At 34.4% G+C, this 25863-nt stretch overlaps 2 long non-coding RNA genes across 25 annotated transcripts in view; one reads left to right on the top strand and one right to left on the bottom strand.

The window, feature by feature from the left end:
• The first annotated feature begins 5465 nt into the window (after positions 1 to 5465).
• On the top strand, positions 5466 to 25566 carry LOC149130277 (uncharacterized). 5 transcript variants are annotated; one of them, XR_016239040.1, is made up of 5 exons: positions 5466 to 6594; positions 8131 to 12076; positions 13608 to 13677; positions 15946 to 16068; positions 25475 to 25566. It is a non-coding gene; the product is annotated as an uncharacterized LOC149130277 (long non-coding RNA). The 5 variants fall into 5 exon arrangements; XR_016239041.1 differs by lacking the exon at positions 25475 to 25566 and adding an exon at positions 17570 to 17819; XR_016239043.1 differs by lacking the exons at positions 15946 to 16068; positions 25475 to 25566 and adding an exon at positions 7291 to 7360 and having other exon boundaries at positions 5466 to 5834; positions 6532 to 6594; positions 13608 to 14122.
• LOC149130276 (uncharacterized) overlaps positions 25229 to 25863 on the bottom strand; it is a 34473-nt gene continuing 33838 nt past the window's right edge. For all 20 annotated transcript variants that reach the window (XR_016239022.1, XR_016239021.1, XR_016239037.1 and 17 more), the window contains one exon: positions 25229 to 25533. This is a non-coding gene — a long non-coding RNA (uncharacterized LOC149130276). The remainder of the gene's footprint in view (positions 25534 to 25863) is intronic.

The raw sequence follows: 25863 nt of genomic DNA, 5'->3' as shown, positions 1-25863 counted from the left end.
AGTGAGAGGCAGACAGATAGATAGATAAAGAGAAAGAGAGAGAGAGATATATAGAGACAGGCGAACAGACAAAGAGAAAGAGTGAGATAGATAGATATAGAGAGAGGCGGACAGACACATAGATAGATAACTTTCTTTTATTAGCCACACAGGGCTGCACACAGAGGAGACAAATACAACTGTAGAGCTTTTCTTTAAAAAAAAAAATAAAAATAAAAATTTAAATTTAAAAAAAAAAAAATCCGATCAAAAGGGATCGGTAGGAAAAAAAAAGGGGGGGGGGGGGGTATCGTATATCACAGAAAATGTCAATTGTGTAAAAAGGGGTAACATTAGGTTTATCCATGGAGAGAAAAGCCTACGGAAAAGACCATGGTAACCTCAGCAGGGAATAGACACATGAGAGCGAAGTGCTCTCTCTCTTTCTCTTTTTTTAAAAAAATTTTTTACTCGATTTATAGGATCATGCTCAAAGAGGTATCGTCACTCGCACGCACCATCTTTGCTACATTCACCCACCTTTTAATGAAACTTCCACGAGACAAAAACTGTCTCTCTATTCTCACCTTCCTTTTCAAGTGATACTTGAAAAAGTTGATGAGCGATTGGCCAGAGAGGTAAGTTTTCGTCTCTAATCCTTTCGCTCGGGTCCACCACACACATTCTTTCACCATTGCCACCAGTATGATGAACACTGCCTTGCTTTCCCTGTTGAGGGACGGTGGTGGAGCAATTTGCACAATAGACTCGGCTGACAGGCGGACTCGTCCCACACGTGACAGCAGCCGTTCGGCATAAGCCCACAAGTCGGAAATCTTTGGACACTGCACGAGTGCGTGCAGAACGGTTTCGTCGCTCTGACCGCATCTCGGGCAGGTCGGTCCGGTGTGTCTCGAACCGTGTCTGTAAAGCTTATCCCGAACGGGTAATGCTTCTCGATAGCACTGCCAGGCCAGGGATCTCTGGTGGTTGTCCATAGGTCCCGACCCGAAAGTTGTCCTGAACAGGTGGGTCAGGTGTTCCTCGTCGATGCCCAGATTCTGCCCGAGATCGTCGTCGCACCTCCCCTCCACTAATCCTCTATAGAACGCTTTTGTGGAATCAAAGTTGCACAAGATAAGTCCCGGACGGCAGAGTTGCTTGAGAGCAACGCGACACTCGCGGTGCCATTCGCCGAGCCTAGGTCTCTGTTTAATCCACGACTGCAGTTCGGCTAAGGAGACGAGCTGCGGGAAAGCGCGCCGCACAAACGGCGACCACACCTGTTCACCGTCGTCTAGGAAGCGACGGTGATGTCGCAGTCTCAGCGCATGTCTGCGCATCATCAACCACGGCATACCCAGCCCTCCATTTAGCGGCTGTTGACAGCAAATGGATCGCCTAACCATCGGAACGCTTCCCTTCCACAAGAAGCGGAAGAGTATGCGCTCCAGTTTGGTGATGGTAGGGTCGGGACAAGGCACGACAGTCAGACGGTATTCGATGACGGATGCAATGTACGCGTTCGCCACCTCCGCCCTACCTTTTAGGGATAGCTTCGTCTCGGCCCATTGCCGGGTGAGAGTGACCACCCTAGTCGTTATTTCGCCCCAGTTCTTCTCCATTTGGAGGTCCGGACCGAACCAGACTCCGAGCAATTTAACCGGCCCGTCGGTCCAGCGTCCCACAGTGGAGACGCTGTTAGACGGCATGGGCTTGCTTCTCCAGGTGCCGAGCTGCAAGCCCACTGACTTATCCCGGTTAATTTTTGCTCCCGTTACCGCTTCGTATTCTTTTAGTCTCTCGCCGACCAGCTCGATGTGCTTTTGGCTCGACACTATGACGGTGACGTCGTCCGCGTATGCAGACACGCTCTTCCCACATCCCAGCTCTCGGGGGATGCCCCTCAGCGTCGCCAGCTTCCGCAGTAGAGGCTCAAGAGTCAATACATACAGAAGGGCCGAGAGGGGGCATCCTTGACGAACCGAACGCATGATGCCGAAAGGTCTGGATAGATGACCGTTTACGCGAACTACCGAGCGGATGCCGCTGTATAAGGCAGCGATCCAACCGCGGAAGACGGGACCGAAACCAGCCGCTATGAGGACGGCTTCCAAGTAGTGATGTTCTACCCTATCGAAAGCTTTTGATTGATCAGCGCCCCACTCATGCCAGGTTCCTTAACTACCCTGTCCATGATGTAGCGGATCAGATGGGGGTTGTCATGGACACTCCTACCCGGCACGGCGCACGTCTGCGCCCTGTCGACTAGTTTCTCGATGACAAGCGCCAACCTCTCGGCTAACACTTTGGCCAAAATTTTCAAATCTGCGTTGAGCAGAGTGATGGGCCGAAAATTATCTATGACGTTCCCCTTGTTTGGGTCTTTCTTTAGTAGTGCCACTGCTCCTCGCTTTACAAAGACGGGGATGCTCCCGTTTTGCTGCCAGTTGCAGTAGACAGCTGCCAAGACGCCTCCAAACAAGTCTGGCATATGACAATAAAGTTCGTAGGGCAGACCGTCCAAGCCTGGCGACTTGTCTCCCTTACAGCCTGCCATCGCATCCCGTACGTCCGCGGCTGTGATGGGTCTTTCACAACACTCAGCCTCTCTTGCTGAGAGTCGTGGCAGGCCATGCAGGTAGGCACTAAAGTCTACTGTGCGTTCTGACCCACCAGTTGTCCCGAACAGTCGGGCAAAGTGCTGTTGAAAGGCCTCGCACATCCTTTCAGGCTCGAGTAATTCGCGCCCTTCTTCATCTGTCAGAGACCTAATGGTGGCTCTGTTGCCTCGTTGCGCCTCCGCTACTCGGGCCGCTCCAACTCCCTCGTCCCTCAGAGCACGCATCCTAGCTCTGACAACGCATCCTTCGTGTTTGGCTTTGAAATGTTGGTCGAGGGCCAACCTCGCTGCCACTACGTTGGACGCGATGCCAGTACTAAGTGCCTCTTCTAATTTCTTAACTAGGTCTCCCTCTATTCTATTTCGGTCTAACGCTAGGGCCTTACTGTACCTAACCGATTCTGACTTGATTGCTTTTTTGAGGGCATACCACCATCTGTTGTTGATGATGGCACCCGTTAATGCTCTCTTAACTAAAGTGCTAATCCGGTCCCTGTAAGCCTGGCGTGCCGTGAACGACAGGTTCAGCTTCCAGTAACCGGGACCCTGTCTATGTGTCTTATCTAAGTCAAGCGTATTTTTAGATTACTGGCGTGTACAATACATGCTCACACATGTATATATAAATATATGTATATAATGATAATAATAAAGTGACAATAAAAGAATGAGACCTCAATATTAGGTAAATATAGCATCATTTATATATGTATATAGATAGGACAATCAGTAAGTTGTCATAATAGTGTTTGGAGTGTGGATATGTGTATACATATATGTTTGTGTGTGTATGCCCGTATACATGTTTGTGTGAGTGTGTATGTCTGTAGACATTATGAACACAGGAGGTGTTTCTTTCTTTTTTTCATAAATCTCCTTTTACAAAACCACTACATTATAGGGATGTCAAAAAAACCGACACCGGCCCCTAAGTGATGGCCTTGAAAAATTCTGTTTTAGTCGAATGAATCGAATCCAGCACTTATTTTGGTCTGCTTTGCTGAACTGCTAGGTTATAGGAGCATAAACACCAACACCAGTTATCAAGCAGTGATGGGAGACAGACACACACGCACATATATATATTCGATGGGCTTCTTTCAGTTTCCATCCACCAAAACCACTCACAAGGCTTTGGTCAGCTTGAGACTATAGCAGAAGACACTTGCTCAAGGTGGCACGCAGTGAGACTGAACCCAGAACCGTGTGGTTGGGAAGCAATCCTCTTACTACACATAATATATGACAAAGATGGTGGGATAGGCTGGAAGTATAAGGTAAGTGATGCCGTATGAACGGTCAAGGGGCCTTGCAAGTAGGACAGACATGTGAGCAGAAGGACAACTAGTGCGTATGACTTTTGCTTTCGGGCTTTCACTTGGGACAGACATGGTGACCCCGCAAGAGTTCAGGGAAATTGGCGTTAGGTTCTGGCCAGAGGTTAGGTCGGTGTATCGTAAGTGGACAGTATAAATGTTGCGAGAGGACCCATGTGACAAATGAACCAAGCCTTTTAGCCCATTTCACACACCTGCTGTAAAAACCTTTCCAAAACTGACCTCCCCCTGTGCTGGTGCCACGTAAAAAGCACTGGTTCATGCGTCCTGGCATCTCTTGTGGGTATTTTTCTAGCCAGAAGGTGATCATCGCTTCTATACCCTAATCGTGTGGGATTATATTGTACAAATTCACCACATCGAATGATACTAACAGGGTTCCTTCACTTATTGTCTTCGGGAGGTGCTTTAGCATGTCTAAGTCATCCCTGATGAAGCTTTTCACATATTTTAGAAACGGTTTGAGTAAGATGTCGAGGAAGTTGCTCAAACGGTGGCTTTCACAAACAGGGCCAGCAATGATGGGTCTCGGTTTCAGGTCAGTAGGGGGAGGATCATTGACAACCGACGCTGGTGTGTTTATGTCCCCCGTAACTTAGCGCTTCGGCAAAACAGAACGATAGAATAAGTCCTGGGGTGCTCCAGTATGGCCAGTCAAAAGAAAGACTGAAACAATTAAAAGAGTATATATACATATATAATCGTTTTATGTTCCATTTATATAAAATAAAGTGAAAAATTTTCACAACAACCCTTAGTGCAGGTCCAGGGTGATATTGAACACTGCCAAGAATGTTATTCGTGTCTACACAGGCCTTTACCCACAAGACCACCAAGACACCAACAGAAATCTAGTTAAAAAATGTCATATTTAAACTCCAATTCTCTTTGAGCATGTAAAGGACAAACTTGGCTGGCGCAAAATCAGTAAGACAAGATAAGGCATATTTGCCTATTAAATTCTCCAAAAAACTCGCTAATACACATCAGTATCCATCCCTGGACATCAGAAATGTAAAGAAATAAATTAAAATATCTCGGCCAAATGAAAGAGGCTGAGAGAAAGTTGACGGCGGTGCACCAGCATGGCGGCAGCTCTAAGCTGAAACTATAAACAAACAATCAAACGTTGTAGGAATTAAATTTCTTTTTTTATCAAAAACGTGTTCTACAATTTATTTTTCAAAAAAGTGTCAAGTTTGTCCTTTACATGCTCAAAGAGAATTGGAGTTTAAATATGACATTTTTTAACTAGATTTCTGTTGGTGTCTCGGTGGTCTTGTGGGTAAAGGCCTGTGTAGGCACGAATAACATTCTGGGCAGTGTTCAATATCACCCAGGACCTGCACTAAGGGTTGTTATGAAAATTTTTCACCTCACAGACAATTTTTTTCATTGAATTCTGGGAAAAGTTAGGTTTATAAATCCTAATTTTCACGTATAAAATTGCCGCCAGTAAGATGGAACAGTGGTGCTAGAGGTGGAAGGGGCTTTGGGGCGCGGACAGGTGGTCTAGGCTGCCTGTTCGCGCCCCCCCTTCCCCTTTCACTTCTTTCATCGCCGGACCATTGACCCTGGCGGGCTTTTACCTCGCCTCATCATTTTTCCTCCTACTCCAGTCCCCCTCCTACTCCTAACCCTCCTAAATACTCCTAATTCTCAAAGACGAAATTAATTAAATAAATAATAATTAATTAATTAAAAAAAAAACAAAATAAACATACATTTCGTACGAAATACCTGCGGCTGAAGAAATACAGCTAGCTTTACTGATTGAGTGTTTACGAATCGATGTATGTAATTGATACATGTAAAGCCATTCCAGAATCGACCCTCTCTGATTGAAGTCACGTAATTGAAGCCGAGGAAGAATTAAGAATTATGGCTGCAACAAGGTAGGCAAAGAATAGAATCTTTTTTCTTTTTATACCCATTGTCTTTTACCGTCGCCTTTTAATGCGTTTTACACGAACAAATTGACACAAGAGTCTTAATTTTTGGTTTAATGTGAACACCCGGCCATATATACGTATGTATATTGATAACATTACAATTTTGCAAAGAAAACTTTGCTCCAACGAATGAATATGAGGATGTAATGGCTACTACTGAACATCACTTCCGAGTAGTATCATTTAAATGTGTCTGGCATCAAGCTTATCATTCTATTATCTTTGTTAAGTAAACTGTGCATCCACTGTTTCATAAATCCACCACAGGTGACAAATGTCCATAAAAATCTATCTCTGTCCCCAATGGGTCTATTGCCTCACCAAAGTGTCCTTTTTTTTTTTTTTTGTAGCTTTTTCAATCAGTAATAACACATTGCCTACTTGGAACTTTCAATGTCTCTTCTTCTCTGACTATAAAAAAACTTGTTTATTTTCTCTTCAATCGCTGCATTTGTCCAATGTTAAAAATCCTGTATAAATACTCCTAATTCTCAAAGACGAAATTAATTAAATAAATAATAATTAATTAATTTAAAAAAAAAACAAAATAAACGTACATTTCGTACGAAATACAGCTAGCTTTACAGATTGAGTGTTTACGAATCGATGTATGTAATTGATACATGTAAAGCCATTCCAGAATCGACCCTCTCTGATTGAAGTCACGTAATTGAAGCCGAGGAAGAATTATGGCTGCAACAAGGTAGGCAAAGAATAGAATCTTTTTTCTTTTTATACCCATTGTCTTTTACCGTCGCCTTTTAATGCGTTTTACACGAACAAATTGACACAAGAGTCTTAATTTTTGGTTTAATGTGAACACCCGGCCATATATACGTATGTATATTGACAACATTACAATTTTGCAAAGAAAACTTCGCTCCAACGAATGAATATGAGGATGTAATGGCTACTACTGAACATCACTTCCGAGTAGTATCATTTAAATGTGTCTGGCATCAAGCTTATCATTCTATTATCTTTGTTAAGTAAACTGTGCATCCACTGTTTCATAAATCCACCACAGGTGACAAATGTCCATAAAAATCTATCTCTGTCCCCAATGGGTCTATTGCCTCACCAAAGTGTCCTTTTTTTTTTTTTGTAGCTTTTTCAATCAGTAATAACACATTGCCTACTTGGAACTTTCAATGTCTCTTCTTCTCTGACTATAAAAAAAACTTGTTTATTTTCTCTTCAATCGCTGCATTTGTCCAATGTTAAAAATCCTGTATAAATACTCCTAATTCTCAAAGACGAAATTAATTAAATAAATAATAATTAATTAATTAAAAAAAAAAACAAAATAAACGTACATTTCGTACGAAATACAGCTAGATTTACTGATTGAGTGTTTACGAATCGATGTATGTAATTGATACATGTAAAGCCATTCCAGAATCGACCGTCTCTGATTGAAGTCACGTAATTGAAGCCGAGGAAGAATTAAGAATTATGGCTGCAACAAGGTAGGCAAAGAATAGAATCTTTTTTCTTTTTATACCCATTGTCTTTTAACGTCGCCTTTTAATGCGTTTTACACGAACAAATTGACACAAGAGTCTTTATTTTTGGTTTAATGTGAACACCCGGCCATATATACGTATGTATATTGACAACATTACAATTTTGCAAAGAAAACTTTGCTCCAACGAACCGAAGGAGCAATGAAATGTCATTTATCGACCATTACATCTCGTACAGACAAGTGGGGGTAAAAACATAGAACGAACGAATATGAGGATGTAATGGCTACTACTGAACATCACTTCCGAGTAGTATCATTTAAATGTGTCTGGCATCAAGCTTATCATTCTATTATCTTTAAGTAAACTGTGCATCCACTGTTTCATAAATCCACCACAGGTGACAAATGTCCATAAAAATCTATCTCTGTCCCCAATGGGTCTATTGCCTCACCAAAGTGTCCTTTTTTTTTTTTTTTGTAGCTTTTTCAATCAGTAATAACACATTGCCTACTTGGAACTTTCAATGTCTCTTCTTCTCTGACTATAAAAAAACTTGTTTATTTTCTCTTCAATCGCTGCATTTGTCCAATGTTAAAAATCCTGTATAAATACTCCTAATTCTCAAAGACGAAATTAATTAAATAAATAATAATTAATTAATTAAAAAAAAAAACAAAATAAACGTACATTTCGTACGAAATACAGCTAGCTTTACAGATTGAGTGTTTACGAATCGATGTATGTAATTGATACATGTAAAGCCATTCCAGAATCGACCCTCTCTGATTGAAGTCACGTAATTGAAGCCGAGGAAGAATTATGGCTGCAACAAGGTAGGCAAAGAATAGAATCTTTTTTCTTTTTATACCCATTGTCTTTTACCGTCGCCTTTTAATGCGTTTTACACGAACAAATTGACACAAGAGTCTTAATTTTTGGTTTAATGTGAACACCCGGCCATATATACGTATGTATATTGACAACATTACAATTTTGCAAAGAAAACTTCGCTCCAACGAATGAATATGAGGATGTAATGGCTACTACTGAACATCACTTCCGAGTAGTATCATTTAAATGTGTCTGGCATCAAGCTTATCATTCTATTATCTTTGTTAAGTAAACTGTGCATCCACTGTTTCATAAATCCACCACAGGTGACAAATGTCCATAAAAATCTATCTCTGTCCCCAATGGGTCTATTGCCTCACCAAAGTGTCCTTTTTTTTTTTTTTTGTAGCTTTTTCAATCAGTAATAACACATTGCCTACTTGGAACTTCCAATGTCTCTTCTTCTCTGACTATAAAAAAAACTTGTTTATTTTCTCTTCAATCGCTGCATTTGTCCAATGTTAAAAATCCTGTATAAATACTCCTAATTCTCAAAGACGAAATTAATTAAATAAATAATAATTAATTAATTAAAAAAAAAAACAAAATAAACGTACATTTCGTACGAAATACAGCTAGCTTTACTGATTGAGTGTTTACGAATCGATGTATGTAATTGATACATGTAAAGCCATTCCAGAATCGACCCTCTCTGATTGAAGTCACGTAATTGAAGCCGAGGAAGAATTAAGAATTATGGCTGCAACAAGGTAGGCAAAGAATAGAATCTTTTTTCTTTTTATACCCATTGTCTTTTACCGTCGCCTTTTAATGCGTTTTACACGAACAAATTGACACAAGAGTCTTAATTTTTGGTTTAATGTGAACACCCGGCCATATATACGTATGTATATTGACAACATTACAATTTTGCAAAGAAAACTTTGCTCCAACGAACCGAAGGAGCAATGAAATGTCATTTATCGACCATTACATCTCGTACAGACAAGTGGGGGTAAAAACATAGAACGAACGAATATGAGGATGTAATGGCTACTACTGAACATCACTTTCGAGTAGTATCATTTAAATGTGTCTGGCATCAAGCTTATCATTCTATTATCTTTGTTAAGTAAACTGTGCATCCACTGTTTCATAAATCCACCACAGGTGACAAATGTCCATAAAAATCTATCTCTGTCCCCAATGGGTCTATTGCCTCACCAAAGTGTCCTTTTTTTTTTTTTGTAGCTTTTTCAATCAGTAATAACACATTGCCTACTTGGAACTTTCAATGTCTCTTCTTCTCTGACTATAAAAAAACTTGTTTATTTTCTCTTCAATCGCTGCATTTGTCCAATGTTAAAAATCCTGTATAAATACTCCTAATTCTCAAAGACGAAATTAATTAAATAAATAATAATTAATTAATTAAAAAAAAAAACAAAATAAACGTACATTTCGTACGAAATACAGCTAGCTTTACAGATTGAGTGTTTACGAATCGATGTATGTAATTGATACATGTAAAGCCATTCCAGAATCGACCCTCTCTGATTGAAGTCACGTAATTGAAGCCGAGGAAGAATTATGGCTGCAACAAGGTAGGCAAAGAATAGAATCTTTTTTCTTTTTATACCCATTGTCTTTTACCGTCGCCTTTTAATGCGTTTTACACGAACAAATTGACACAAGAGTCTTAATTTTTGGTTTAATGTGAACACCCGGCCATATATACGTATGTATATTGACAACATTACAATTTTGCAAAGAAAACTTTGCTCCAACGAATGAATATGAGGATGTAATGGCTACTACTGAACATCATTTCCGAGTAGTATCATTTAAATGTGTCTGGCATCAAGCTTATCATTCTATTATCTTTGTTAAGTAAACTGTGCATCCACTGTTTCATAAATCCACCACAGGTGACAAATGTCCATAAAAATCTATCTCTGTCCCCAATGGGTCTATTGCCTCACCAAAGTGTCCTTTTTTTTTTTTTGTAGCTTTTTCAATCAGTAATAACACATTGCCTACTTGGAACTTTCAATGTCTCTTCTTCTCTGACTATAAAAAACTTGTTTATTTTCTCTTCAATCGCTGCATTTGTCCAATGTTAAAAATCCTGTATAAATACTCCTAATTCTCAAAGACGAAATTAATTAAATAATTAATTAATTAAAAACAAAACAAAATAAACGTACATTTCGTACGAAATACAGCTAGCTTTACTGATTGAGTGTTTACGAATCGATGTATGTAATTGATACATGTAAAGCCATTCCAGAATCGACCCTCTCTGATTGAAGTCACGTAATTGAAGCCGAGGAAGAATTAAGAATTATGGCTGCAACAAGGTAGGCAAAGAATAGAATCTTTTTTCTTTTTATACCCATTGTCTTTTACCGTCGCCTTTTAATGCGTTTTACACGAACAAATTGACACAAGAGTCTTAATTTTTGGTTTAATGTGAACACCCGGCCATATATACGTATGTATATTGATAACATTACAATTTTGCAAAGAAAACTTTGCTCCAACGAATGAATATGAGGATGTAATGGCTACTACTGAACATCACTTCCGAGTAGTATCATTTAAATGTGTCTGGCATCAAGCTTATCATTCTATTATCTTTGTTAAGTAAACTGTGCATCCACTGTTTCATAAATCCACCACAGGTGACAAATGTCCATAAAAATCTATCTCTGTCCCCAATGGGTCTATTGCCTCACCAAAGTGTCCTTTTTTTTTTTTTTTGTAGCTTTTTCAATCAGTAATAACACATTGCCTACTTGGAACTTTCAATGTCTCTTCTTCTCTGACTATAAAAAAACTTGTTTATTTTCTCTTCAATCGCTGCATTTGTCCAATGTTAAAAATCCTGTATAAATACTCCTAATTCTCAAAGACGAAATTAATTAAATAAATAATAATTAATTAATTAAAAAAAAAAACAAAATAAACGTACATTTCGTACGAAATACAGCTAGCTTTACAGATTGAGTGTTTACGAATCGATGTATGTAATTGATACATGTAAAGCCATTCCAGAATCGACCCTCTCTGATTGAAGTCACGTAATTGAAGCCGAGGAAGAATTATGGCTGCAACAAGGTAGGCAAAGAATAGAATCTTTTTTCTTTTTATACCCATTGTCTTTTACCGTCGCCTTTTAATGCGTTTTACACGAACAAATTGACACAAGAGTCTTAATTTTTGGTTTAATGTGAACACCCGGCCATATATACGTATGTATATTGACAACATTACAATTTTGCAAAGAAAACTTCGCTCCAACGAATGAATATGAGGATGTAATGGCTACTACTGAACATCACTTCCGAGTAGTATCATTTAAATGTGTCTGGCATCAAGCTTATCATTCTATTATCTTTGTTAAGTAAACTGTGCATCCACTGTTTCATAAATCCACCACAGGTGACAAATGTCCATAAAAATCTATCTCTGTCCCCAATGGGTCTATTGCCTCACCAAAGTGTCTTTTTTTTTTTTTGTAGCTTTTTCAATCAGTAATAACACATTGCCTACTTGGAACTTTCAATGTCTCTTCTTCTCTGACTATAAAAAAAACTTGTTTATTTTCTCTTCAATCGCTGCATTTGTCCAATGTTAAAAATCCTGTATAAATACTCCTAATTCTCAAAGACGAAATTAATTAAATAAATAATAATTAATTAATTAAAAAAAAAAACAAAATAAACGTACATTTCGTACGAAATACAGCTAGATTTACTGATTGAGTGTTTACGAATCGATGTATGTAATTGATACATGTAAAGCCATTCCAGAATCGACCGTCTCTGATTGAAGTCACGTAATTGAAGCCGAGGAAGAATTAAGAATTATGGCTGCAACAAGGTAGGCAAAGAATAGAATCTTTTTTCTTTTTATACCCATTGTCTTTTACCGTCGCCTTTTAATGCGTTTTACACGAACAAATTGACACAAGAGTCTTTATTTTTGGTTTAATGTGAACACCCGGCCATATATACGTATGTATATTGACAACATTACAATTTTGCAAAGAAAACTTTGCTCCAACGAACCGAAGGAGCAATGAAATGTCATTTATCGACCATTACATCTCGTACAGACAAGTGGGGGTAAAAACATAGAACGAACGAATATGAGGATGTAATGGCTACTACTGAACATCACTTCCGAGTAGTATCATTTAAATGTGTCTGGCATCAAGCTTATCATTCTATTATCTTTAAGTAAACTGTGCATCCACTGTTTCATAAATCCACCACAGGTGACAAATGTCCATAAAAATCTATCTCTGTCCCCAATGGGTCTATTGCCTCACCAAAGTGTCCTTTTTTTTTTTTTTTGTAGCTTTTTCAATCAGTAATAACACATTGCCTACTTGGAACTTTCAATGTCTCTTCTTCTCTGACTATAAAAAAACTTGTTTATTTTCTCTTCAATCGCTGCATTTGTCCAATGTTAAAAATCCTGTATAAATACTCCTAATTCTCAAAGACGAAATTAATTAAATAAATAATAATTAATTAATTAAAAAAAAAAACAAAATAAACGTACATTTCGTACGAAATACAGCTAGCTTTACAGATTGAGTGTTTACGAATCGATGTATGTAATTGATACATGTAAAGCCATTCCAGAATCGACCCTCTCTGATTGAAGTCACGTAATTGAAGCCGAGGAAGAATTATGGCTGCAACAAGGTAGGCAAAGAATAGAATCTTTTTTCTTTTTATACCCATTGTCTTTTACCGTCGCCTTTTAATGCGTTTTACACGAACAAATTGACACAAGAGTCTTAATTTTTGGTTTAATGTGAACACCCGGCCATATATACGTATGTATATTGACAACATTACAATTTTGCAAAGAAAACTTCACTCCAACGAATGAATATGAGGATGTAATGGCTACTACTGAACATCACTTCCGAGTAGTATCATTTAAATGTGTCTGGCATCAAGCTTATCATTCTATTATCTTTGTTAAGTAAACTGTGCATCCACTGTTTCATAAATCCACCACAGGTGACAAATGTCCATAAAAATCTATCTCTGTCCCCAATGGGTCTATTGCCTCACCAAAGTGTCCTTTTTTTTTTTTTTTGTAGCTTTTTCAATCAGTAATAACACATTGCCTACTTGGAACTTCCAATGTCTCTTCTTCTCTGACTATAAAAAAAACTTGTTTATTTTCTCTTCAATCGCTGCATTTGTCCAATGTTAAAAATCCTGTATAAATACTCCTAATTCTCAAAGACGAAATTAATTAAATAAATAATAATTAATTAATTAAAAAAAAAAACAAAATAAACGTACATTTCGTACGAAATACAGCTAGCTTTACTGATTGAGTGTTTACGAATCGATGTATGTAATTGATACATGTAAAGCCATTCCAGAATCGACCCTCTCTGATTGAAGTCACGTAATTGAAGCCGAGGAAGAATTAAGAATTATGGCTGCAACAAGGTAGGCAAAGAATAGAATCTTTTTTCTTTTTATACCCATTGTCTTTTACCGTCGCCTTTTAATGCGTTTTACACGAACAAATTGACACAAGAGTCTTAATTTTTGGTTTAATGTGAACACCCGGCCATATATACGTATGTATATTGACAACATTACAATTTTGCAAAGAAAACTTCGCTCCAACGAATGAATATGAGGATGTAATGGCTACTACTGAACATCACTTCCGAGTAGTATCATTTAAATGTGTCTGGCATCAAGCTTATCATTCTATTATCTTTGTTAAGTAAACTGTGCATCCACTGTTTCATAAATCCACCACAGGTGACAAATGTCCATAAAAATCTATCTCTGTCCCCAATGGGTCTATTGCCTCACCAAAGTGTCCTTTTTTTTTTTTTGTTGTAGCTTTTTCAATCAGTAATAACACATTGAAAGTTCCAAGTAGGCAATGTCTCTTCTTCTCTGACTATAAAAACTTGTTTATTTTCTCTTCAATCGCTGCATTTGTCCAATGTTAAAAATCCTGTAGATGTTTTATATTGTGTTTGCGTAATCAATTGGTGGATATTCTGTTGTTGGAGTTACTGGGCTTTATGTTTGGTTGGGGATTCTAGAGTGATTAGTGTAATTCTGGTGTGTGGGCATTTGTGTATCACTCTGTTCTTGGTTTCCTTTCTCTTTTCTATTCCTTGTCCTTCATCTGGAGCCAGTCAGGGGCTACTGGCATCGACCACGTTCGCATGGTGCTCTTTTCATGCCCCAAAGAACAAAAATAAAAATAGGACTGCAGCTGGAAGTGCTCAGGTGTCACTGGGGCAGGCATTGATGATTCAGCGCTTAGGAATGCTTCTGTAGGAGAAAATGCAGACCTTATTAAATATGCAAGGACCCCGAAACTTATGTCCTCTTAAGGGGTTTTTGCTTAATAAAAAAAAAAAAAACTCTGTAAATGTAGTAGTTAGAGAGGAGAATAATTTGGTTAGGGGATATATTGGCAGCACTATTGAATTTAAAAGGAGATATCGGGTCCACATGAGCTCATTTTCGAATGCCAAATACTCCAATGGCATATTATATTCATGATTTGAAGAGGAGGAATATGAGCTATACTATTGAATGGTTAGGCCTATCCAAAGCCCCCCCCCCTACACACTTTAATGCTAATGTAGATTATGCTTAAGGGAATTGTACTTGATTGGCCAAACACCTTAATATATTTTCTTATGTGCTCCCTTTCTGTAATAGGTTTTTCTCAACATTCTTGAGTAGTTATAAAATTAAAATCAGATGCCCACCTGAGCTGTGATCTTGAATTGAATCTGTAGCAAATTTTCTTTTATCTAAATTTAATTATTGACCTTTGAAATGCATATATTTTTCTTTGTTCGACTCGTGTTAGCTTTTATTCGTGCATATGTGTATACCGTTGGCTTTTACCATTTGGGGCCCTGTTGTTTTGACCAATTGGAATGTTTATTCATTATACCTTTCAGTTTAGTCAACCATTTCATCAATTGCAGCAGCTTCATAACTAATTCAGTTCTCTGATAGCTTAGTTGTATATCTGATATGCTTTTATAATTACTGTTGTACTGAATAATTATTGATAGATCTTGATTAGCAACAGTCAGTGCTATTATCACCAAGTGAAAATCTAGGTTACTTTAGGTGAGCCTAATAACTGATGGTTTTGGGGGGGGTGTTGTTGTTTGTCACTCTTGGTGAGTCCTTGACAGTATACAACTAAGCTATTACTGTACATATATATATTTATTCAGTTATTATGTCACATGCTAAAAGAAACAGGCCTCTGTGAAGTGCAACACCTAACCAACAGTGGGGCTCATTGCTGGTTCCACTCCAGTACCCGGTGTGGGGCATAGGCTAATGTACGGAATGCAAGCGAAATGATTGAAGTAATAATAATAATACAGTAAGGTTTTCTTGAAGCATTGACAGGTGTGGTTACGTGATAGAGAAGTTCGCTTGCCAACCATTCGGTCCCACTGCAGATATATGTGCGTCTGTGTTGGTGTTTACATCCTAATGAAAGACACAAAATAAGTACCAAGCTATTCTGGTCAGAAAGCTTAGCAAGAGCCTATGTATACATTTTAATTAAAATATATTTCGTTTTTGCTAGATTAGATTTGTTTCATTAAATTACCAAATTTCTCCTCAAACCCACCCCAACATAGAATATTCTCTTCCATTCCATAATTCGGTATAGTGTACATTTAAAGACTGGATTATGTTTTTTCAAAGTTGTTGCAGTGTTTCTGTCATGTGCTGTGAAAAAGGGATCTCGGATTATACAACACTGCTTCAGACAAACCTATCCAACCCATGAGCCTGTGGAAGAAGAGGTGATGAGGAAGACATGGAAAAGTAGGCACACTCTTATATACACACATTTATGCAGTCACTACTAGATTCATAATATATACACACAAGCACATACATTACTCAATTCATAATATATACACATACATACATCACTAGATTCATAATATATACACATACATACATTACTCGATTCATAATATATACACACAATACTAGATTCATAATATATACACACACACACTACTAGATTCATAATATATACACATACATTACTCGATCCATAATATATATACATACATTACTCGATTCATAATATATACACACACACACCTTACTAGATTCATAATATATACACACACTACTAGATTCATAATATATACACATACATATATTACCCCATTCATAATATATACACACACACACTTTACTAGATTCATAATATATACACACACTACTAGATTCATAATATATACACACACAAGCACATACCTGATATGCTTTTATAATTACTGTTGTACTGAATAATTATTGATAGATCTAGATTAGCAACAGTCAGTGCTACTATCACCAACTGAAAATCTAGGTTACGTTAGGTGAGCCTAATAACTGATGGTTTTGGGGTCTTGTTGTTTGTCACTCTTGGTGAGCCCTTGACAGTATACAACTAAGCTATTACTGTACACATATATATTTATTCAGTTATTATGTCACATGCTAAAAGAAACAGGCCTCTGTGAAGTGCAACACCTAACCAACAGTGGGGCTCATTGCTGGTTCCACTCCAGTACCCGGTGTTGTACGATGTGGGGCATAGGCTAATGTACGGAATGCAAGCGAAATGATTGAAGTAATAATAATACAGTAAGGTTTTCTTGAAGCATTGACAGGTGTGGTTATGTGATAGAGAAGTTTGCTTCCCAACCATTCAGCCCCCCTGTGGGTACTTTTCTAGCCAGAAGGTGATAATCGTTTCTATACCCTAATCGTGTGGGATTATATTGTACAAATTCACCACATCGAATGATACCAACAGGGTTCCTTCACTCATTGTCTTCGGGAGGTGCTTTAGCATGTCTAAGTCATCCCTGATGAAGCTTTTCACATATTTCAGAAACGGTCTGAGTAAGATGCCGAGGAAGTTGCTCAAATGGTGGGTCAGCAATGATGGGTCTCAGTTTGAGGCCAGTAGGGGGAGGATCATTAATGCATAGGCTTGGAGAAACTCTGCAAGCTTTAGAAATATCTGGATTTTTGTGTATCTGAGGTAATCCGTAGAATAGAGTAGGTCTGTATTTGAAGAGGATAAGTTTTAAAGAGTCTTCTGTGGTTTGTATTGTACTCATAGTAAATATTATTTTCCATCGTGGAGAGTATTCACTTGTTGTAATACTCTGTGTCCATCACCACTACCGCACTTCCTTTGTCGGTTTCTTTGTTAGTTACTGTTAGTAAGTGAAATATATGTATAAATGATAACAAACAGACATTGTCTTTCAACTCTTTATTGACACATTAACATTGTCTTGTATTTTCTTATATTCAGAGCCAGGTACTTCTTTGTCCAGCCCTCCAGAGTAACTGCTTGGTTTCCGGAGAAAGAGGTCGTCTTGTTGATGAAAATAAAAGAAAAAGTGCGTCTATTTTATTTAATTTAAAGTATGATAATTTAGTACCTACAATGTTTAAATATGATCATATACTTAGATTCTACAACAATTAAGTATGATAATTTGGTGTCTATAACGATTGCATTCTATATAATTAAATTCTGCAATAGTTTAGTGTCTGTAATGATTAGATTCTATATAGTTTTATTCTATATAGCTCGATTCCATATTAGTTTAGTGTCTGTAATGATTAGATTCTATATAGCTCGATTCCATATTAGTTTAGTGTCTGTAATGATTAGATTCTATATAGCTATATACCACATTAGTTTAGTGTCTGTAATGATTAGATTCTATATAGCTCGATTCCACATTAGTTTAGTGTCTGTAATGATTAGATTCTATATAGCTCGATTCTACAATAGTTTAGTGTCTGTAATGATTAGATTCTATATAGCTCGATTCCATATTAGTTTAGTGTCTGTAATGATTAGATTCTATATAGCTCGATTCCATATTAGTTTAGTGTCTGTAATGAATAGATTTATATAGCTATATACCACATTAGTTTAGTGTCTGTAATGATTAGATTCTATATAGCTCGATTCCACATTAGTTTAGTGTCTGTAATGATTAGATTCTATATAGTTCGATTCCACAATAGTTTAGTGTCTGTAATGATTAGATTCTACATTAGTTTAGTGTCTGTAATGATTAGATTCTATATAGTTCGATTCCACAATAGTTTAGTGTCTGTAATGATTAGATTCTATATAGTTCGATTCCACAATAGTTTAGTGTCTGTAATGATTAAATTCTATATAGTTCGATTCTACATTAGTTTAGTGTCTGTAATGATTAGATTCTATATAGCTCGATTCCATATTAGTTTAGAGTCTGTAATGATTAGATTCTATATAGTTTTATTCTAAATAGCTCGATTCCATATTAGTTTAGTGTCTGTAATGATTAGATCCTATATAGTTCGATTCCACAATAGTTTAGTGTCTGTAATGATTAAATTCTATATAGTTCGATTCAATATAGCTCGATTCCACAATAGTTTAGTGTCTGTAATGATTAGATTCTACATTAGTTTAGTGTCTGTAATGATTAGATTCTATATAGTTCGATTCCACAATAGTTTAGTGTCTGTAATGATTAGATTCTATATAGTTCGATTCCACATTAGTTTAGTGTCTGTAATGATTAGATTCTATATAGTTCGATTCTACATTAGTTTAGTGTCTGTAATGATTAGATTCTATATAGTTATATACCACATTAGTTTAGTGTCTGCAATGATTAGATTCTATATAGTTCGATTCCACAATAGTTTAGTGTCTGTAATGATTAGATCCTATATAGTTCGATTCCACAATAGTTTAGTGTCTGTAATGATTAGATTCTATATAGTTCGATTCCACAATAGTTTAGTGTCTGTAATGATTAAATTCTATATAGTTCGATTCTACATTAGTTTAGTGTCTGTAATGATTAGATTCTATATAGCTCGATTCCATATTAGTTTAGTGTCTGTAATGATTAGATTCTATATAGTTTTATTCTAAATAGCTCGATTCCATATTAGTTTAGTGTCTGTAATGATTAGATCCTATATAGTTCGATTCCACAATAGTTTAGTGTCTGTAATGATTAAATTCTATATAGTTCGATTCAATATAGCTCGATTCCACAATAGTTTAGTGTCTGTAATGATTAGATTCTATATAGTTCGATTCCACAATAGTTTAGTGTCTGTAATGATTAAACTCTATATAGTTCGATTCTACATTAGTTTAGTGTCTGTAATGATTAGATTCTATATAGTTCGATTCCACAATAGTTTAGTGTCTGTAATGATTAGATTCTATATAGCTCGATTCCACATTAGTTTAGTGTCTGTAATGATTAGATTCTATATAGTTCGATTCCACATTAGTTTAGTGTCTGTAATGATTAGATTCTATATAGTTCGATTCCACATTAGTTTAGTGTCTGTAACGATTAGATTCTATATAGTTCGATTCTACATTAGTTTAGTGTCTGCAATGATTAGATTCTATATAGTTATATAGCACATTAGTTTAGTGTCTGTAATGATTAGATTCTATATAGTTCGATTCCACAATAGTTTAGTGTTTGTAATGATTAGATTCTATATAGTTATATAGCACATTAGTTTAGTGTCTGTAATGATTAGATTCTATATAGTTCGATTCAATATAGCTCGATTCCACAATAGTTTAGTGTCTGTAATGATTAGATTCTATATAGTTCGATTCCACAATAGTTTAGTGTCTGTTATGATTAGATTCTATATAGTTCGATTCCACAATAGTTTAGTGTCTGTAATGATTAGATTCTACATTAGTTCAGTGTCTGTAATGATTAGATTCTATATAGTTATATAGCACAATAGTTTAGTGTTTGTAATGATTAGATTCTATATAGTTATATAGCACATTAGTTTAGTGTCTGTAATGATTAGATTCTATATAGTTCGATTCCACAATAGTTTAGTGTCTGTTATGATTAGATTCTATATAGTTCGATTCTACAATAGTTTAGTGTCTGTAATGATTAGATTCTACATTAGTTCAGTGTCTGTTATGATTAGATTCTATATAGTTCGATTCCACAATAGTTTAGTGTCTGTAATGATTAGATTCTATATAGTTCGATTCCACAATAGTTTAGTGTCTGTAATGATTAGATTCTATATAGCTCGATTCCATATTAGTTTAGTGTCTGTAATGATTAGATTCTATATAGTTTTATTCTAAATAGCTCGATTCCATATTAGTTTAGTGTCTGTAATGATTAAATTCTATATAGCTCGATTCTACATTAGTTTAGTGTCTGTAATGATTAGATTCTATATAGTTCGATTCTACATTAGTTTAGTGTCATAATGATTAGACTCTATATAGTTCGATTCCACAATAGTTTAGTGTCTGTAATGATTAGATCCTAAATAGTTCGATTCCACAATAGTTTAGTGTCTGTAATGATTAGATTCTACATTAGTTTAGTGTCTGTAATGATTAGATTCTATATAGTTTTATTCTAAATAGCTCGATTCCACAATAGTTTAGTGTCTGTAATGATTAGATTCTATATAGTTCGATTCCACAATAGTTTAGTGTCTGTAATGATTAGATTATATAACGTTCGATTCCACAATAGTTTAGTGTCTGTAATGATTAGATTCTATATCGTCCGATTCCACATTAGTTTAGTGTCTGTAATGATTAGATTCTATATAGTTCGATTCCACATTAGTTTAGTGTCTGTAATGATTAGATTCTATATAGCTCGATTCCACATTAGTTTAGTGTCTGTAACGATTAGATTCTATATAGTTCGATTCTACATTAGTTTAGTGTCTGCAATGATTAGATTCTATATAGTTATATAGCACATTAGTTTAGTGTCTGTAATGATTAGATTCTATATAGTTCGATTCCACAATAGTTTAGTGTTTGTAATGATTAGATTCTATATAGTTATATAGCACATTAGTTTAGTGTCTGTAATGATTAGATTCTATATAGTTCGATTCCACAATAGTTTAGTGTCTGTTATGATTAGATTCTATATAGTTCGATTCTACAATAGTTTAGTGCCTGTAATGATTAGATTCTACATTAGTTCAGTGTCTGTAATGATTAGATTCTATATAGTTATATAGCACATTAGTTTAGTGTCTGTAATGATTAGATTCTATATAGTTCGATTCAATATAGCTCGATTCTACAATAGTTTAGTTTCTGTAATGATTAGATTCTATATAGTTCGATTCCACAATAGTTTAGTGTCTGTTATGATTAGATTCTATATAGTTCGATTCTACAATAGTTTAGTGTCTGTAATGATTAGATTCTACATTAGTTCAGTGTCTGTTATGATTAGATTCTATATAGTTCGATTCCACAATAGTTTAGTGTCTGTAATGATTAGATTCTATATAGTTCGATTCTACATTAGTTTAGTGTCTGTAATGATTAGATTCTATATAGCTCGATTCCATATTAGTTTAGTGTCTGTAATGATTAGATTCTATATAGTTTTATTCTAAATAGCTCGATTCCATATTAGTTTAGTGTCTGTAATGATTAAATTCTATATAGTTCGATTAAATATAGCTCGATTCTACATTAGTTTAGTGTCTGTAATGATTAGATTCCATATAGTTCGATTCCACATTAGTTTAGTGTCTGTAATGATTAGATTCTATATAGTTATATACCACATTAGTTTAGTGTCTGCAATGATTAGATTCTATATAGTTCGATTCCACAATAGTTTAGTGTCTGTAATGATTAGATTCTATATAGTTCGATTCCATATTAGTTTAGTGTCTGTAATGATTAACTTCTATATAGTTTGATTCTACATTAGTTTAGTGTCTGTAAGGATTATATTCTATATAGCTCGATTCCATATTAGTTTAGTGTCTGTAATGATTAGATTCAATATAGTTTTATTCTAAATAGCTCGATTCCATATTAGTTTAGTGTCTGTAATGATTAGATTCTATATAGTTTTATTCTAAATAGCTCGATTCCACAATAGTTTAGTGTCTGTAATGATTAGATTCTATATAGTTCGATTCCACAATAGTTTAGTGTCTGTAATGATTAGATTATATAACGTTCGATTCCACAATAGTTTAGTGTCTGTAATGATTAGATTCTATATCGTCCGATTCCACATTAGTTTAGTGTCTGTAATGATTAGATTCTATATAGCTCGATTCCACATTAGTTTAGTGTCTGTAATGATTAGATTCTGTATAGTTCGATTCCACATTAGTTTAGTGTCTGTAATGATTAGATTCTATATAGTTTTATTCTATATAGCTCGATTGCATATTAGTTTAGTGTCTGCAATGATTAAATTCTATATAGCTCGATTCCACAATAGTTTAGTGTCTGTAATGATTAGATTCTATATAGCTCGATTCCACATTAGTTTAGTGTCTGTAATGATTAGATTCTATATAGCTCGATTCCACAATAGTTTAGTGTCTGTAATGATTAGATTCTATATAGTTATATTCTACATTAGTTTAGTGTCTGTAATGATTAAATTCTATATAGTTACATACCATATTAGTTTAGTGTCTGTAATGAATAGATTCCACATTAGTTTAGTGTCTGTAACGATTAGATTCTATATAGTTCGATTCTACATTAGTTTAGTGTCTGCAATGATTAGATTCCACATTAGTTTAGTGTCTGTAACGATTAGATTCTATATAGTTCGATTCTACATTAGTTTAGTGTCTGCAATGATTAGATTCTATATAGTTATATAGCACATTAGTTTAGTGTCTGTAATGATTAGATTCTATATAGTTCGATTCCACAATAGTTTAGTGTTTGTAATGATTAGATTCTATATAGTTATATAGCACATTAGTTTAGTGTCTGTAATGATTAGATTCTATATAGTTCGATTCAATATAGCTCGATTCCACAATAGTTTAGTGTCTGTAATGATTAGATTCTATATAGTTCGATTCCACAATAGTTTAGTGTCTGTTATGATTAGATTCTATATAGTTCGATTCTACAATAGTTTAGTGTCTGTAATGATTAGATTCTACATTAGTTCAGTGTCTGTAATGATTAGATTCTATATAGTTATATAGCACATTAGTTTAGTGTCTGTAATGATTAGATTCTATATAGTTCGATTCAATATAGCTCGATTCTACAATAGTTTAGTTTCTGTAATGATTAGATTCTATATAGTTCGATTCCACAATAGTTTAGTGTCTGTTATGATTAGATTCTATATAGTTCGATTCTACAATAGTTTAGTGTCTGTAATGATTAGATTCTACATTAGTTCAGTGTCTGTTATGATTAGATTCTATATAGTTCGATTCCACAATAGTTTAGTGTCTGTAATGATTAGATTCTATATAGTTCGATTCTACATTAGTTTAGTGTCTGTAATGATTAGATTCTATATAGCTCGATTCCATATTAGTTTAGTGTCTGTAATGATTAGATTCTATATAGTTTTATTCTAAATAGCTCGATTCCATATTAGTTTAGTGTCTGTAATGATTAAATTCTATATAGTTCGATTAAATATAGCTCGATTCTACATTAGTTTAGTGTCTGTAATGATTAGATTCTATATAGTTATATACCACATTAGTTTAGTGTCTGCAATGATTAGATTCTATATAGTTCGATTCCACAATAGTTTAGTGTCTGTAATGATTAGATTCTATATAGTTCGATTCCATATTAGTTTAGTGTCTGTAATGATTAACTTCTATATAGTTTGATTCTACATTAGTTTAGTGTCTGTAAGGATTATATTCTATATAGCTCGATTCCACATTAGTTTAGTGTCTGTAATGATTAGATTCAATATAGTTTTATTCTAAATAGCTCGATTCCATATTAGTTTAGTGTCTGTAATGATTAGATTCTATATAGTTTTATTCTAAATAGCTCGATTCCACAATAGTTTAGTGTCTGTAGTGATTAGATTCTATATAGTTCGATTCCACAATAGTTTAGTGTCTGTAATGATTAGATTCTATATAGTTCGATTCCACAATAGTTTAGTGTCTGTAATGATTAGATTATATACAGCTCGATTCCACATTAGTTTAGTGTCTGTAATGATTAGATTCTATATAGCTCGATTCCACAATAGTTTAGTGTCTGTAATGATTAGATTCTATATAGTTATATTCTACATTAGTTTAGTGTCTGTAATGATTAAATTCTATATAGTTACATACCATATTAGTTTAGTGTCTGTAATGAATGGATTCTATATAGTTATATGTATACATATATATACACATACATACATATTTATACATATATATACTTATTTATATATATATATATACTTATTTATATATATACTTACTTATATATATATATATATATACTTATTTATATATATATATACTTATTTATATATATATATACTTATTTATATATATATATATACTTATTTATATATATATATATACTTATTTATATATATATATATACTTATTTATATATATATATATACTTATTTATATATATATATATACTTATTTATATATATATATATACTTATTTATATATATATATATACTTATTTATATATATATATATACTTATTTATATATATATATATACTTATTTATATATATATATATACTTATTTATATATATATATATACTTATTTATATATATATATATACTTATTTATATATATATATATACTTATTTATATATATATATATATACTTATTTATATATATATATATACTTATTTATATATATATATATACTTATTTATATATATATATACTTATTTATATATATATATATACTTATTTATATATATATATATACTTATTTATATATATATATACTTATTTATATATATATATATACTTATTTATATATATATATATACTTATTTATATATATATATATATACTTATTTATATATATATATATACTTATTTATATATATATATACTTATATATATATATTTAGAATTTCAACGCTTCCAGCCATATTGATGTAGGGCAATAAAGATTTACAAAAAAAGTTGTTTTTTTTTTTTATTGTTGCTGATTTTTATTCAATTGATTTCTTGTACATATATACTGACACAGATATATCTATATTCTTTCCAAAGTTCCATCCATGCTGATACACCACCGTACATAAATATATAAGCAAACACACACAATTAAATACAATAGACACACTTTTTTACTCTATTAATTTATTTTGAACAACAAAATACACATACAGGATGCCTTCTTGGTTTCTCTCTCATATTCTTCCTCTCCAGAAACCAAGCAATTACTCTGGAGGACTGGACAAAGTAGCTGGCTTCAAACAGGTATGGCTCTGAATATAAGACAATAAGGAGTTAAAAAACAATGCGTTTGTTATTGTTTATACATACACTTCACTTACTAACAGTAAGTAATCGTACTTAGAAAGTAATCATATTTAAACTAAATTATCATACTTAAATGTGGTAGAATCTAATCATTACAGACACTAGACTAATGTAGAATCGAACTATATAGAATCTAATCATTACAGACACTAAACTAATGTAGAATCGAACTATATAGAATCTAATCATTACAGACACTAATGTGGAATCGAACTATATAGAATCTAATCATTACAGACACTAAACTATTGTCGAATCGAACTATATAGAATCTA

This window comes from Octopus bimaculoides, chromosome 29 (genome assembly GCF_046866305.1).
Source record: "Octopus bimaculoides isolate indiv1 chromosome 29, ASM4686630v1, whole genome shotgun sequence".
Taxonomy (NCBI): Eukaryota; Metazoa; Mollusca; class Cephalopoda; order Octopoda; family Octopodidae; genus Octopus; species Octopus bimaculoides.
The sequence above is the reverse complement of the archived record's forward strand: the minus strand, read 5'-3'. Positions and strand labels throughout refer to the sequence as shown.